At 38.1% G+C, this 14,510-nt stretch overlaps 1 long non-coding RNA gene across 1 annotated transcript; it reads left to right on the top strand.

Annotated features, from left to right (window-relative positions):
• Positions 1–292: 292 nt before the first annotated feature.
• On the top strand, positions 293–11,440 carry LOC150045907 (uncharacterized). The gene is made up of 6 exons (XR_016532693.1): positions 293–1,070; positions 3,274–3,315; positions 5,738–5,830; positions 9,091–9,257; positions 10,172–10,383; positions 10,772–11,440. It is a non-coding gene; the product is annotated as an uncharacterized LOC150045907 (long non-coding RNA).
• The last annotated feature ends 3,070 nt before the right edge of the window (positions 11,441–14,510 follow it).

Below are 14,510 nucleotides of genomic sequence, written 5' to 3'. Positions count from 1 at the left end.
CGACCTTCCTAGCCAAGTGCTGGTCCAAATGGGTGGTCTTTCCTTTCACGGAGCGTGTGACCTTGAGGACAGAATCACACGTCCTTCTCCAAGGTGGAGAAACTCCCCGGGAGGTCAGAGGGAGGCAGAGACAAGAACAGTGGGGCAGCCACCGGGGAAGTGGCCTCTGTCCACAAGTGGGGGCTCCGTGCAACCGTTAGATCCGTTAACCCAGTCTGGAGGTCACCAACTGACTCCTGCCCAGTGGACAGCTCTCCATGTGGAGCCTTCTGGATCAAGCCCGAGGGTCCCAGAAGGGTGTATCATCCCCACCCCAGGAATCTTCAGAGCAATCCCCCAAGTACACTTGCAAAGCAAAAAGAAACAATGTGGCTGGGCAGAGACATCTGGGCTCCCCTCAGTCTTCTGAACCAGCAGGCCAAAGACCATACCTGCCGCCTTCCTTTTCTCTGCTGCACTGATTTTCTACCAAACGCTGCCGTCCATATTTTCGGATAGACATGATTTCAGAGATATACATTGAAGCCTTGATTTGATTTTCTTTGTGTGTTGGTGTGTGTACGTGTGTATGAACTAAATACTGGGAAACCTATGAGGATATTCTGGCAACTCTAGGAACTGTTGCCATATTTACACCAAGGATTAACTGAAAAAAAAAATAGTCTTATAGATTTTAACATAGTCTCTGACAATATTGAGCAGAGCAGAAAAGAAGTCAATTTCAGTGCCCAAAAGGGTAGGCTTTTCTCTCTGCTGATTTCAAGATGCTCTAGAACAACTACTTGGGAATTGTCAAATCAAGTGTCATCTCCTCAAGATCCTCTTGTTAACGCCATCTTTTCTTTCAGCAGTGCACTGTCCTTAGCATTGCTAATGTAAGATGCTTAAGCTGCTGTTCTCTATTCTAACTGGGCCCTCACCATTACATTGGCATGTTCTTGATGGTCTCCTAGAAGCTAAACTTGTCATCTGAGAAATACAACACAGGCCACACAAATTCACATCTTCTGGGAGCCACATTTTGAAAAGAAGTTTAAGAAGTAAAACTAACTTATAATAACTTACTTGAGGTAAATTGAGATAAGAAAATCTAGCTTTTCCAAACTATACAATTTAATAAATGCATAAGCATCACCACTGCAATAAATGGATTTTAAAGGTATCTCTCACACATAGCCCCCAAAAGAACCCATACAAATAAAATCTAAAACATTTGTCATTTGCTTAAACAGTGAAGAGTAGAAAGAGTTCACAAAGATAGTCAGTTGGAAATGCCACTGGCTTCTTTTGGCCACATAGACAGAAGGCATTATAACAATAGAAATGTGCCAGAGAAGGTTTCTTTTCTTTTCAATCAAAATTTAATAGATACATGAAGTACTTAGGAAAGTTGGCACAAGTTTCTCGAAATAAAAAGTAACTTCCTGCTGGGCATAATAGTGCAAGCTTACAGTTCCCTTTCTCAGAAAGCAGAGTCAGAAAGAGAGTTTAAGGTCAGCCTGGGTTCATAAGCCAAAACCTGCTGCCCTTTCGCTATGTCCTTCTCCCACCCACCCCCATATATATAAGGCTACCATTAGAACTCAGCCTTTGGGCCAATATTAAAGATGAACTTGGAATTCTCACCCCTCCCTAAAAGACATAAGAATGACCAAGGAAAAGCAGTGATCGGCTCCTTTGGAGAAGAGGCTTCTAAGAATCTTTAGAAGGGTAACTTCCATCACCTTCTTGTCCCTAGATCACAGGGAAAATAGAGAAGACATTCGTAAGGCTTTCTCTAAATGTATTTCCTATAATTGATAAGAAGCATACAGCATTCTATGTGTCCTTTAATAGCTCTATGTACAGGTGTCCATGTGTGTGTGTGTGTGTGTGTGTGTGTGTGTGTGTGTGTACAGGTTTCCATTATATACAGATACATATGTATACATAAATATGGGATACTGTCTATTGTCATCATGAAACTTCCTCCTTGTGGCAATATTAAAAAAATAATTTACCTAATAAGAAGAATTTTTTTTCCAAATCAACTGTCTTTATGGTCTCACTATTAGTGTCCTGTTTCATTCTCTAGCCACCACAGCCTGATCTGTAAAAGACTCACCATCCTTTACAAAGCACATACCAAGAAAGCAGAAAGTAAAAGTTGATATAAAGGTCACCCATTACAAGCATTAGCTGTTGAGCCATTTGTGGTTTCAACTCAACAGTGTTCAAACATAGCTGGAATGTTGCATTTATCACATGATCCCTGCCTGACAGCTATTTGTAGAGACACACAGATCGTAAAATATCTTGAGCTCTACTAAAAAAAAAAACAGATTATAAAAAAATCTTGAGATCTCCTAAAACAACATTTTAACCAAAAATGTCAACGACTACTTCTAAGAACAACAGCAGCAAAACCCCCAGCATTTCCACCTCAGTTGACAATTTCCTTCACATAATCTGATCATGACAGCTACATGCATAATGTTTTACATTTCCTGGATACAAACTTACCTCCTTTGGCTATCTATATCATATATATTAAATTTCATGGTGATATAGTTCCTCTTCATTTTTTTATCTACAACCACATGAACATATCACATTGAAATGTGGAGCTATTTTTCTGACAGTGCTGGGCTTGAACTCAGAGCCTAAGCACTATCCTTGGGCTTTCTCAAGGCTAGTGCTCTATTACTTGATCCATAGCATCATTTCTGGCTTTTTTTTTCTATGTATGTGGAACCCGGTATTCTTGCATGCTAGGCAAGCACTCTACCACTAGGCCAAACTCCTGGCCCTGTGGAACTATTTTTTAGACTTAATAACTGGGGGCTTTCTGTGTGTGTGTGTGTGTGTGTATGTGTGTGTGTGTGTGTGTGTGTGTGTGTGTTTGAAAAGAGAAAAATGGTGAAGGGCATAAACCAAAGTTATTTCCTAGTTGAGAGTAATCATACTTTGTAATGTGCTCTGTACCATATTGAAATGAAACCAGCCCCAACTTCTAGCTTGTCTTTTTCATTCATCTTTGCAAGTCTTGTGAACATGACAGCATTTGCTGACTTCTTTTCTGCATGACGCCCCGCTGTTCCTTTATGAGGATCTCTTGCCTGTCAGAAACATTTCACTGAGACACTCTTCTTCCAAACTAAAAATTCTCAGCTTCCATTTCAGCTCCATTTTCTAGGCAAGCCTCTATCTAGCTCGACCCCCATTTTCCTCTGCTTCTAGAACACTATTTTCTCTTTCTCAAGCATGTGGCTGACATTCTGTCTTGTCCCTTAGGGCAGGATAATTTGCTCACTGTGGATTAGCTGCCTTCAGTAGGTAAGTCTCACCTGGGTCATATCCTTTAAGGGCATATCCACAGCTAGGACACTTTCACTGGAATGTGTCAAATTTTGCCCCAGCTTGTCTTGCTCCTTCTTTCCAAAGCTAGTTTTCTCTGAAAAGCTAACACCTTTATGACTAACACTTTATGAATCTGTAAGTTTGTAAAATATTTTCTTCATTGTTAAAATTTTCCATACTTCTCATTATATAAGACCAGGTATTAAAATTTTTCTGAAGAACTTTGACTCAACCTAGCCAGTCTAAATTTTATATTTGTGGAATAAAATGCATGATTTATATATATGTGCATATATACATATAGTATGTGTGTGTATGTGTTGAAAAAAGAGGAATTCGTAACATGGCACAGAGAATTTTTACCTAATATAGACAATTTGGGCTACCAGGGCTATGTAGAATAAAATATCCATAGTTTCAAAATCTACTGCACAGTTTAATATTATGAACTACAAATAGAATCTAAGTTGTCTTATGAAGAATGTTGTTGTGTTCTGGCATGTATTTGACTTTGAATAAAGAAATTCATTACCAATAGTATCAGTAAGAAAATGGTATTACCACAAATGTTCCACCTCCAACTAAATAATATCTCATTTGAAGTCCATAGTAGACTGAAGTCTTACATGACATGTATAAACTCCATGGCATTATATGCACATGCTTGTGTACATGTACATGAGATAGAGCATAGAAGTCAATGTTTTCATGACACTTCCAGAAAATATGGTATCATATCTAAAACAGAGTTGACATTCTTGGTTAAACTGGTATTTTGGAAGACAGAAACAAAGTTACAACATAAGAGCTTAAGTAATTAAAGATCCTATTGGATTTTCTCACTTATTATCTCTGCGATTTCATGGCTTCACCTCCATAGTAATTTCCTAGGTCCATCCATCATTTCATTAGCCATTATCACACGGAACCTGTTATTCAACTGAATCTGCTGTGCTGTGCTTTTTTTCCCTTTTTTATTGTGATTAATAGAAGGGTTACATTATATTCATCAGATAGAAGGTGCATAACTTCACAAACATTGATACCCTTTCTTATGACATGGTCCCCATTTCCCTCCCACCCTCCCCCCGCTTATCTTGATTTCCCCCCTTCCCTATCCAATTTCGAATAACCGATTAAGCACATATAAAATATATCAGATAATAATGTAAAATATTGTAACAATATGAGATAACCAAGGGATGGCAAAAGAGATGAGAGATAACATAGTACATTAAGAACAACAGTCATTCATTATATGGCTTTTGTTTCCTTATCCTGGAGGTCCTTACATTTAGTGTGTCATAGTATTTGGCCTAATGTCTCTAGATTTTGTTCTAATGTAAATCTCTGCTAGGAGAGCCCAAGGTTTCTACTGATTATGACAAATGAGGGAGACTATTGGGCCTAAGTTCCTTTGAGTCTGGCTTACTTCACTTAATATGATTTTTTCTAAGTCTTTCCATTTCCTTACAAATGGGGTGATGTCATTCTTTCTGACAGCATTGTGTATAAATACCACATCTTGTTGATCCACTCATCAACTGAGGGGCATCTGGGTTGGTTTCCTATCTTTGCTATGGTAAATAGTGCTGCAATGAACATCAGTGTGCTAGTGGATTTAGTATGCCCTTGTTTCTGGACGATTGGGTAAATGCCTAGTAGTGGAATTTCTGGGTTATAGGGGAGCTCTAGGTTTAGTCTTTTGAGGAACTGCCATACTGCTTTCCATAGTGGTTGAACAAGTTTGCACTTCCACCAACAGTGTAGTAGTGATCCCTCCTGGCCACATCCCCTCCAGCATCTGTTATTAGTTTTCTTGATCCTGGCCATTCTAACTGGAGTGAGGTGGAATCTTAGAGTTGTTTTGATTTGCATTTCTTTTATGGCCAGCGATGTTGAGCATTTCTTCATGTGTCTATAGGCCATTTTTGTTTCTTCTTCAGAGAAGACTCTCTTTAAGTCTTTGGCCCATCTTTTAATGGGATGGTTGTTACTTTGGAGATTAGTTTTGGATTGATTCAATTTTTTGAGCTGTTGGTATATTTTAGATGTGCTTTTTAAAAGCAAACATGGAAATATTTTTGAATCTCTTAGGAAGAATAAAGTGAAAGAGAGTTTACAAGAGAAAATATTGCACTTATACGGTTGTTTCTGTTATTTGAACTAAGAGTAATTTGTGGACTAGTGTGCTAACAACTATGGAAATAGGTTTAGAAATGTGAAACAAACTGAAAATGCAATTGATTGAGGAGTTTGGTAGAGAAGAGGTAGATATTTTAACATGGTGTTACATTAATTGAATATCCATATGCTAAAAATAAAACAAACAGATCCACACCTTTTATTATAGTTTAACATTGATTGCATCCTTTTTTCCTCTCTCTTGCTATAATAGAGGATACCAATGACTCAAATCATTGAGAAAAGAAAGAATGCTAGTGCTGACATTTCTGGAGCCAGGAAGTCTAAGATTAGGTGACTACAGCAGGTAAGACCCCTGTGCTGAGTGTTGAACAGGATGGAAAAGCAGAAGCAAATAAGCATGAGGTGAGGACAGTAAAACAGAAGGATGGCCTTACTTGTAACAGTCTCTCCAGTAACGGACCCAATCCCACAATAACGGCATTAATCCATCATGAGACAAATGTTCACATGACTCAGTCATCTCTTCAAGATCCTACAATCTCTCAGCATCAACACATCCAATTAGAGCATGAGTTTCAGAGGGAATGAGCCATATTCAAACCATGGCAGATTAAAAAAAAAACTTTAATGAAAGACTAAAGGCCATAAAACTCCAAGAAAAAACACATGAAGCATCCATTGATAAATTAAGTGAACTATTCATTGCAAAGGACTTTGAGGAGCTGGGCAAACCATTAGAATTCATGCAATGAAATTGTAATTCACATAAAAAATTGGAACAATCACAGCAGTGCGCTTTAAAACAACGATTTATCTGAAGCCAATATCCCCTGTATCCACTTTCCAATCATACCATTCCAGAACTTATTGCACATTTATTTTATTATAATTCCCTGTGGGTTTTAAGCTTTATGGGAGCAGATATTATGATCCTCTCCATAAACTAAATGAAGATTCTGTGGCATACAATATTATTCTCGAGGAAATTTTAGTAGCCATAATCTTTGGCAGTGTTAAACTGAATTTAAAATATTCCCTACTGTTAAATTTTTGATAATTCTATCGACCAATTTAATTAATAGTGGACTTGAGGGAATGGGTGTAGTTGGGAGAGAGAGGGGGAATGATGGGAGAAATGATATTGAGATTCATGGAATTTATAAACCGACATGTTAAATTGAAACTGCTTTGCACAACTCCTTAAAGATGACTAAAAAATAATGGGTACAGCTCAGGTATGTTTTCCATCTTTTTGTGTGTGGGGTTTGGGGAGTCCTGGGGCTTGAACTCAGGTCATGGGCACTGTCTTCGAGCTTTTTGTGCTTGGGGCTAATGCTGAACCACTTGAGCCACAGCACCACTTCAGGCTTTTTCTGCATATGTGATATCCAGGAATCAAACCCAGGGCTTAGTGCATGCTAAGCAAGCACTCTACCATTGGGCCAAATTCCTGGCCCGGTTTTTCATCTTTGTTCAAATAAAATAGAATAACATTGTGCCTTTTATTAAAATTTCAAGCCTCTTGAAATTTAAGAAACTTCTTAGCTCTTGATTTTAGAAATTTGGAGGATTTTAACCCATAAATTTTATTGTAATAATTGCCAATTATGGCTGTTTCTGTCCTTGCAGTGGGATGTGACACAGGTGAGCAGTGGAACTTGGTATGACCAAAGTCAAGGACATGTCCCATTCCATATTTACAACAAAATGATGGTTTCTTCATCAAAAGGCAAATCCCTCATTTCAGAAAATTGAATGGCTCTTAAAATAGAAGGCCAGGTGGCTAAACTTAGGTGCAGAAGAAAGCCTAACCTAGAAATGTTCTCTGGCTCCAATCCCAAAACATTTTCATTTGATTATGGATTGAATATATTTTGTTCATTCATTTTCAACCCTGGCTTCTCTGTGTGTTGTTCTGAGATAGGCAAACTAACTTTAGTAGACAAATTGACCTAAGAAAATATGCCACTCTGCTTCAATGATCTCTGTTTACCTATTAAAATGGTGGCTTTATGCCTGCTGACATGTTTAAAGGAATCAAGGGCACAGGTGTGCATCTTTAAATGCATGCAAGTGCCATTATAATTCATAATGAAAAGAGATTAGTGAATTACAACAGGTCGCTTCAACCCTCAGAAATGAGGAGAAAATACAAACCATGAGAACTCTCCTATGTGTTAACATTGTCTCTTCTTTTGTTTTTATTGGCCTTTGATTTCTATTTTTTTATGTGTGTGCTGTGTTTGCTTTGTTTTTAATGTTCCGTGGGGTTTAAGTTTTCCAGTTTCAGGTTGAAAGCAATTGTTAAAAGATTATCTCTTGACTACTACTTGTCATAAATTCAGGAGTGTGTGTGTGTGTGTGTGTGTGTGTGTGTGTGTGTGTGTGTGTGTGTGCGCGCACCAGTTCTGGAGCTTGAACACAGGACCCAGTGCTGTCCCTGAACTTCTTTGGCTTACCAGTAGTTCTCTACTACTTGAGCCACAGAGCCACTTCTGGCTTCTTCTGAGTAGTTTACTGGGAGTAAGAGTCTTGTAGACTTTCCTGGCCAGGCTGGCTTTGAACTGTGATCCTCAGATCTCAGCCTTCTGAGTAGCTAGGATTACAGGCATGATCCATCAGCACCTGTCTCAGTATTTTCTTTTATTTTTAATAAATCACATTGTGTGTTGTATTCCGGCTCATTCAGCAACCACTGGCCAGATCTCTGTGATCTACTAAGGCACTGGCTTTCCTTACACTACAATCTAGCTATAGCAGTCAGCCACAGTGTCAAATACCTGTATTTTGAGAGTCATCTCTGGCCCCTGTACAATCGTACTGAATCCGTGTGCACATCTGTCTGTAAGACCGAGCAATAATAACAACCACACCATTGTTTGAAGAGGCTCTTGGAAGAACCACACGAGATAATGCCTCTGATAGCCGGCTATGCATTACAATGTACTCTGAAGATTTCAGGTATAAATCATTCTGCCTGCATTTACTTATGTCTGCCCTCTTTCTGACATTTGCGTCTTCCTGCATGAAGATCCCCTAATTAGATGCATTTATAAAAGACCAACTCAAATTCAACTTTCTTCCAGAAATCTCTGCTCCCTAAGTGGGGTCGTCTGACTTTGAACTTCTAATTCCAAACTTCTGTAAGTAAGGTGCTAAGTGTTTCCATCCATTACAAATTCATCATTCGCCTTTATTTCATAGGATATTGTCATCAATTGGCATTTATCACCCCCCCCAATCACAAGCTGATTCCATTTAATAAACCTAATATCTTAGTGATCATTTCACTCCAATTTCCAACACCCAGATCCCTTGTACATACCTGTGAGTTATTAAGACAAGCTGTATATTCATGTCAGGTAAGGTTCTTCAGCATAGCTGGAAAGCCTCTCCCGTCCCTTTGTAACTAATTATCTTTTTCCTGCTCTCCTTCTCCAAACCTCTTGGCATGAAATACTGCCACAGAAATATTTTCCAATTTGAATTTGATGCTAAATAGTTATACTTTAACTTAATATTTAATTTAAATGTTTAACTTCAACTGTCAGTGTTTAAGCAATCATCTTAATTTTCATGTGTCTTTATCATCCATATTTCTAGGTGGAAAGCAGAGAAGAATAACATTATCCATATAGCTAACTCACCCTGCTCTATCTCTAAAAAATGGTTCCAAACACATTTGAGATAACAAACCCTCAATAAAAATTTGGCTGCAGATTGCATTTAAGAATATGCTTGTCAACAGATGCCGGTAACATTTTCTTCAGGTACTCAGGAATAATATGCAGGCCAAATCTTTTGATTGACAGAAAAAAAGATATGGGACTTATTCTACATTAATTTTAGTACCCTAAAGCTCCATTTCACTGAGGTACATTGGAATTGAGAAGAGCAGCTGTTTATTGAAGTTTGACAATGTTTTACTAAGGGCTCAGATTCATTTGTGAGCTCTCAAAATATATGCTCTGAGACTCCCATTAAAACTTGTAAAAAGTTTTTACTGTTGAAATTCTTAGATCTTCTAAGGTTCTGTTTTGTAATAGCTAAAGAGAGATGTTACATTTTTTTGTAAACACCTATGATCTAAGATGTCAGCTTTTTCCAAAACTAAATAGTCAATTGCATATCATCTTATTCAAGTAAGATTTGCGAGGGGGAGAGTTTTGGTTTTGGTGGGGTTTTTTTAATACCCTGGGGCTTGAACTCAGGGTCTGGGTACTGTCCCTGATCTTTTTGCTCAAAGCTAGTCCTCTGTCACTTGAACCCAGCACCACTTCTGGCTTTGGGGGAGTTTTATTAGAGATAAGAAGCTTTGTGGATTTTGCTCTTCAGGCTGGTTTCAAACTGCAATTCTCAAATCTCAGCCACCTGAGTAGCTAGGATCAATTTATTTCTTTTGCTTAACAAAATATCATGCAAGGCAAGGCATCTCTCAGGATGATTTATCTTCTTTCTCCCCAAGTTCTATGCACTTAAAATAATCCCGTCAATATAAATTTAAGTAAATCCCTTGCTCAAGTTTGCACAGTCTTAGCAATATTCATGAAACACTCTGCAAACCTTATTTAATTAAATGCAATATTGCTCCTTCCCTTTAAATGTAACGACCATAATTTCTTGCCCACAATTTTAATGAGTTTGCACTTTGCTGTACCCCTCATATATTTTCCTCTCCTTACAGGCACAGGTGATGAAATTGTGATCAACATTGTGAAATGGATCACAATTATGTCTTTAATCAAAACAACCCAGTCTTCTGCCACAGGTGTGGAAATCCACTGCACTGTGCTATCCAATTGCTCTTCTATTTTGTAATCAGCACTTTGAGCCAAAAGCATGGTGTAAATTACATGGAAAAATGAGAAGACATGTTCTGTCTCATGCTGTTGCCAGGTATGTTTCTTATTTAGATGTAAACAATGAGAGAAATTCAAGTTTCACAACAGTTGAGTCACTCCTGCCACTGGGAAAGTTTGTTGTTTTTTTGTATTTCTGTTCTCATGGTTTATAATTATTATTAGTAGTAGTCGTTGTATTAATAGTAAAGATGTTCTTTGGTTTGGGGACCTTCTCTTCCTCTTCAGTGATCACCTTTCCAATATGCTACCCATGCTGGTTTCATTCATTCTCAAGGAATAATTCATTAGAAGCCTTTCCCTGAAACCAACTTAACTGTAAGCACTTACGGAAGCTCCCATTAGGCAGACTAAAGAGAAAGTGGGTAATGAAATGATAAGATAGGATCACAGAGTTGCTATTATCTTCTTCATCTTGAATCCAGGGTTTCCCGGTTTCATCAGTCCTCGTGATTCATATCTTAAGTGGCCCCAGCAGAGACCTCATCCTCACCCTTTGCTGCAGAGGTGTCTAACAACCAATCAGAAGCAAGCCAAAGAAATGTCTCTTTCCTTCACTTGCAAGAGTTGAAGTCCTTGAAAACGACCTTAAGATGACCTCTAGCTAAAGTGGAAGGATCACCTGCCGATTCAGTCGTATTTTCTTAATGCCTGCATTAAAGCACTGGAACACATTGGAAAGAGCGCTTTACTCCTCCACATCGAAAACAATATGAAGGCAAGATTCCAGGACCATGATTATTATCGTGTCATTGGCTTTTGTCCCATACTCTGACTTCCTATCTAATTTTTTTGAAACAGGACTTCCATGAGATTAAGAGAATTAATATCCATAAAAGAAGCACTGAGATTTCCCTCCAGCACATGCAGCTGAAGTTCTCATAAGAGTCAATGTTTTATTGTGAACATCAGAACAAGCAATTGTTCTGGCATAAAAGATGGAACATTTTCCTATGGATTTCTTTTCTCCAGTTTTATTCTCTAGCTCTTTTCTAGTCTAGAAAATGTATCTATTTATAGGCAATCTCTTTAAATTGCATTCTAGGTTCAATAATAATCACAAATTAATGGTGTGTAGTCACATGTCCATTTTCTTGGGGGAAAAATCAGCATATGCCTCAATAACTAAAACTCCTATTTCCACAAACTAATTAAAAGGCCTTGTGGCACAGTAATCAGAAAAACAGGTGTTTCATTTAGTCCGTCTCCCTTCAAGGTTGAATAGTTGCAATTCAAACTTCCCTGTGATTTCTTTAAAGTCAAAGAAAGTCACATAGCCCTACACTACCTATCAGATGACAATACCCTTCAGTCCCACCCCGGGGATTCTGAAGGACTATAAATCAAGAAAACTGTGTTCAATTATGAGCGAGACTTCTCATGGAGATTTTAACTCTTGAAAAGGATTCCAATTCCCCCCCATAAGTGTAACAAATACAAATACACACACACACACACACACACACACACACAAAATCTTTCAGTCTTTAAGGGGAAATGTCCCTCTCCAGGTGATCCCTTCCAGGTTTGCACCAAATGTAGCCATCTAATCAAAACCACATCGCTGAGACCTGTTCTTGTGAGCACGGGTGCGTTACATACTATTTTATAATACACGCAGAAACTTTGGAAGGCTTCAGCCTCCTTCCTGCTGTTAATTATTTAGACTCTGACATATTGCAATAAAACATTTCATCGAGCACTCCGGTCTGGGGAACGATAGGCATCAACACTGTATTGGTAATGTAAAATAAATGGATCGGGGTTGAAAATAATGAGTTTGGTGGATTACATCTGTCACTGTGAATTATTATTGTTGAACATAATAGGGCAGAGCACTACAAAAATAAAGCTTGTCTCCTCTAGTAAAAGGTGAGACAACTACCTCTAATGAGATACAGAAATCCAAGTGTGAGTTATTAATTATGCACACAAAAGGTTTATCTGTTTGCCCCATCTTGCATTTTTGTATGCCTATAACTGCAGAACAGAAAGTCCCATTACTAAAGCTGGTGATAGTTCATAGCAATCTCTTGCCAGAAACTGGAGAACACATTCTTTTGGCCACATTTGACCATGCCAGAAAAAAAAATAATACTTGAACATATGACAAGGCACTAGCCTCAACAGGCCCTAATTTGGCACTTTATTGCTTCGTGTTTTCTCTGTGATATTTTTCCTCCTGCTTCTAGAATCCATGTCCAGCTTTGCTGTTGCTTTTTTTGCATTTTGTTTCTGCTAGTGTTGTTGTTTGTTTTGCTCTTGTTTTGAACAGAGCCTTTCTGTGTAGCCCAGATGGGCTTCCACCAGCTTCTGTATCCTGAGAGGTAAAAATTAAACGCATGTACCATTTTATCTAGTCTAAATTATCTCTAAATTCAACTCTAACTTCAAAATAGTCATTGTCTACACAAAGGATGTTGTTTTGAGTTTGTCCTTTCTTTAGGCAAACCATAACAACAACAACATAGAAGAGAACTTGTTTAATGTAATGTTTTTATTAGTGAATGAAAGCTGATATCTGATTTCAATATTTACAATATCTAATCAGAGTTCAAAGACATCAGCTACCCAGGATGCAAGAGCATCTTTTACAAAATGAATCAAGACGATCTGTTTGCTAAATTTGCCATTCCTTCACTTGAGCAGTTCTGAAGTATGACTTCAATGGCTGCATTATCATTTCCAATGTTTTTGTATCTTGTATCTTACTCAAGAATATTTGCAATGTCCTTAGAAATTCTTCTATGTGCCTTCAATAGATTCCATCCCAAAATACAGTTTATCATCTTTTAAGGAACATTTTTGGGTTTGGCCAATCATATTATTTCCCATTTCAAAAGTAATTTTGCCTTGTTCAGCCTTAACCCATGTCTCTGAGATATATATTATCCTCTGATTATTTTGGAAAAGTAGAATCATAAGACTGCAATGTAATGTGGTCCAACTTCAAACAAGAAAACATGATGTTGGGGCCGGGAGTTTGGCCTAGTGGTAGAGTGCTTGCCTAGCATGCATGAAGACCCGGGTTCGATTCCTCTGTACCACATACATAGAAAAAAGCCGGAAGTGGTGCTGAGGCTCAAGTGGTAGAGCTCTAGCCTTGAGAAAGTCCAAGGACAGTGCTCAGGCCCTGAGCTCAAGCCCAGGACTGGAAAAAAAAAAAAAAGAGAAAACATGATGTCATTGACTTCCGGGTGAAAGGTCATCCTGGTACCCAGTGCAGTTCAAGAACAAGAATCTGTTCCTGCACCAGCTCAGAGGGAGTCTTGTAGAGCACCACAACCATTGACAAAGGAAAATGACCCTAAGGAAAGAAACTTAGTTGTGTAGCCAAAGAATATGTGAAAGGTTTATGTACAAATCACAAATAACTGTCAGGAAGACAGGAAAATAAATATATATATGCATTCTTATATATACAGTGAGTATCATGACTGCATTTGCTCATTCTTCTCTCCATTTTGTCTTCCTCCTTAATAAAATATCTTCTAGTTTCATTTTATGAAACTGTTTGTTAGTTGTTCAAAGGAATTATACCATTGAAATCCTCCCCTGAGTGTACCATATCATATTTGATTTGTTAGTGTTTATATGCATGTGTATGCCATATGTTTTTATATGTGTTTATAAGTTGGATGCGGTTTTCATGATATTCAATGTGTATACGTAAAAACGAAGCTAGGTAACAAGAAAGGGATGGGTGGTGTTGAGATAGACAGGGTGAGGGACGAATGGTTGAAGGGGTGACACTGGTCAAGATGCAGTGTACTCATAAACTGTCATGATGAATTGAAAACTCTTTGTACAGCTACTTGAAGATAATTTCAACTAGCCAGGCTCTGCTGGCTCATACCTGTAATTTTTATTATCCAGGTGGCTGAGACCTGAGGATGGAGGTTCAACGCCAGCAGGAAATTCTTTGAGACTCTTATCTCCAATCAACCACCAGAAAGCTAGAAGTGGAGCTGTAATTCAAAGGGACAAAGCACTAGCCTCAAACAAAAGAGCTCAGGGACAGTATCCAGGCCCCGAGTTCAAGCCCCATGATTGAACAAAACAATAAAAAAAAAAGACGAAGAAGAAAAGTGCCTTAAAAATAATTAAATGGCTTTTTTTTTCAAACGTAAGAAATAAGTATAGTAGAGAAAGATAAACAATCAG

Source organism: Megascapheus bottae, chromosome 26 (genome assembly GCF_031878675.1).
Source record: "Megascapheus bottae isolate mThoBot1 chromosome 26, mThoBot2.hap1, whole genome shotgun sequence".
Taxonomy (NCBI): domain Eukaryota; kingdom Metazoa; phylum Chordata; class Mammalia; order Rodentia; family Geomyidae; genus Megascapheus; species Megascapheus bottae.
This window is presented reverse-complemented; position numbering and strand designations above follow the sequence as displayed.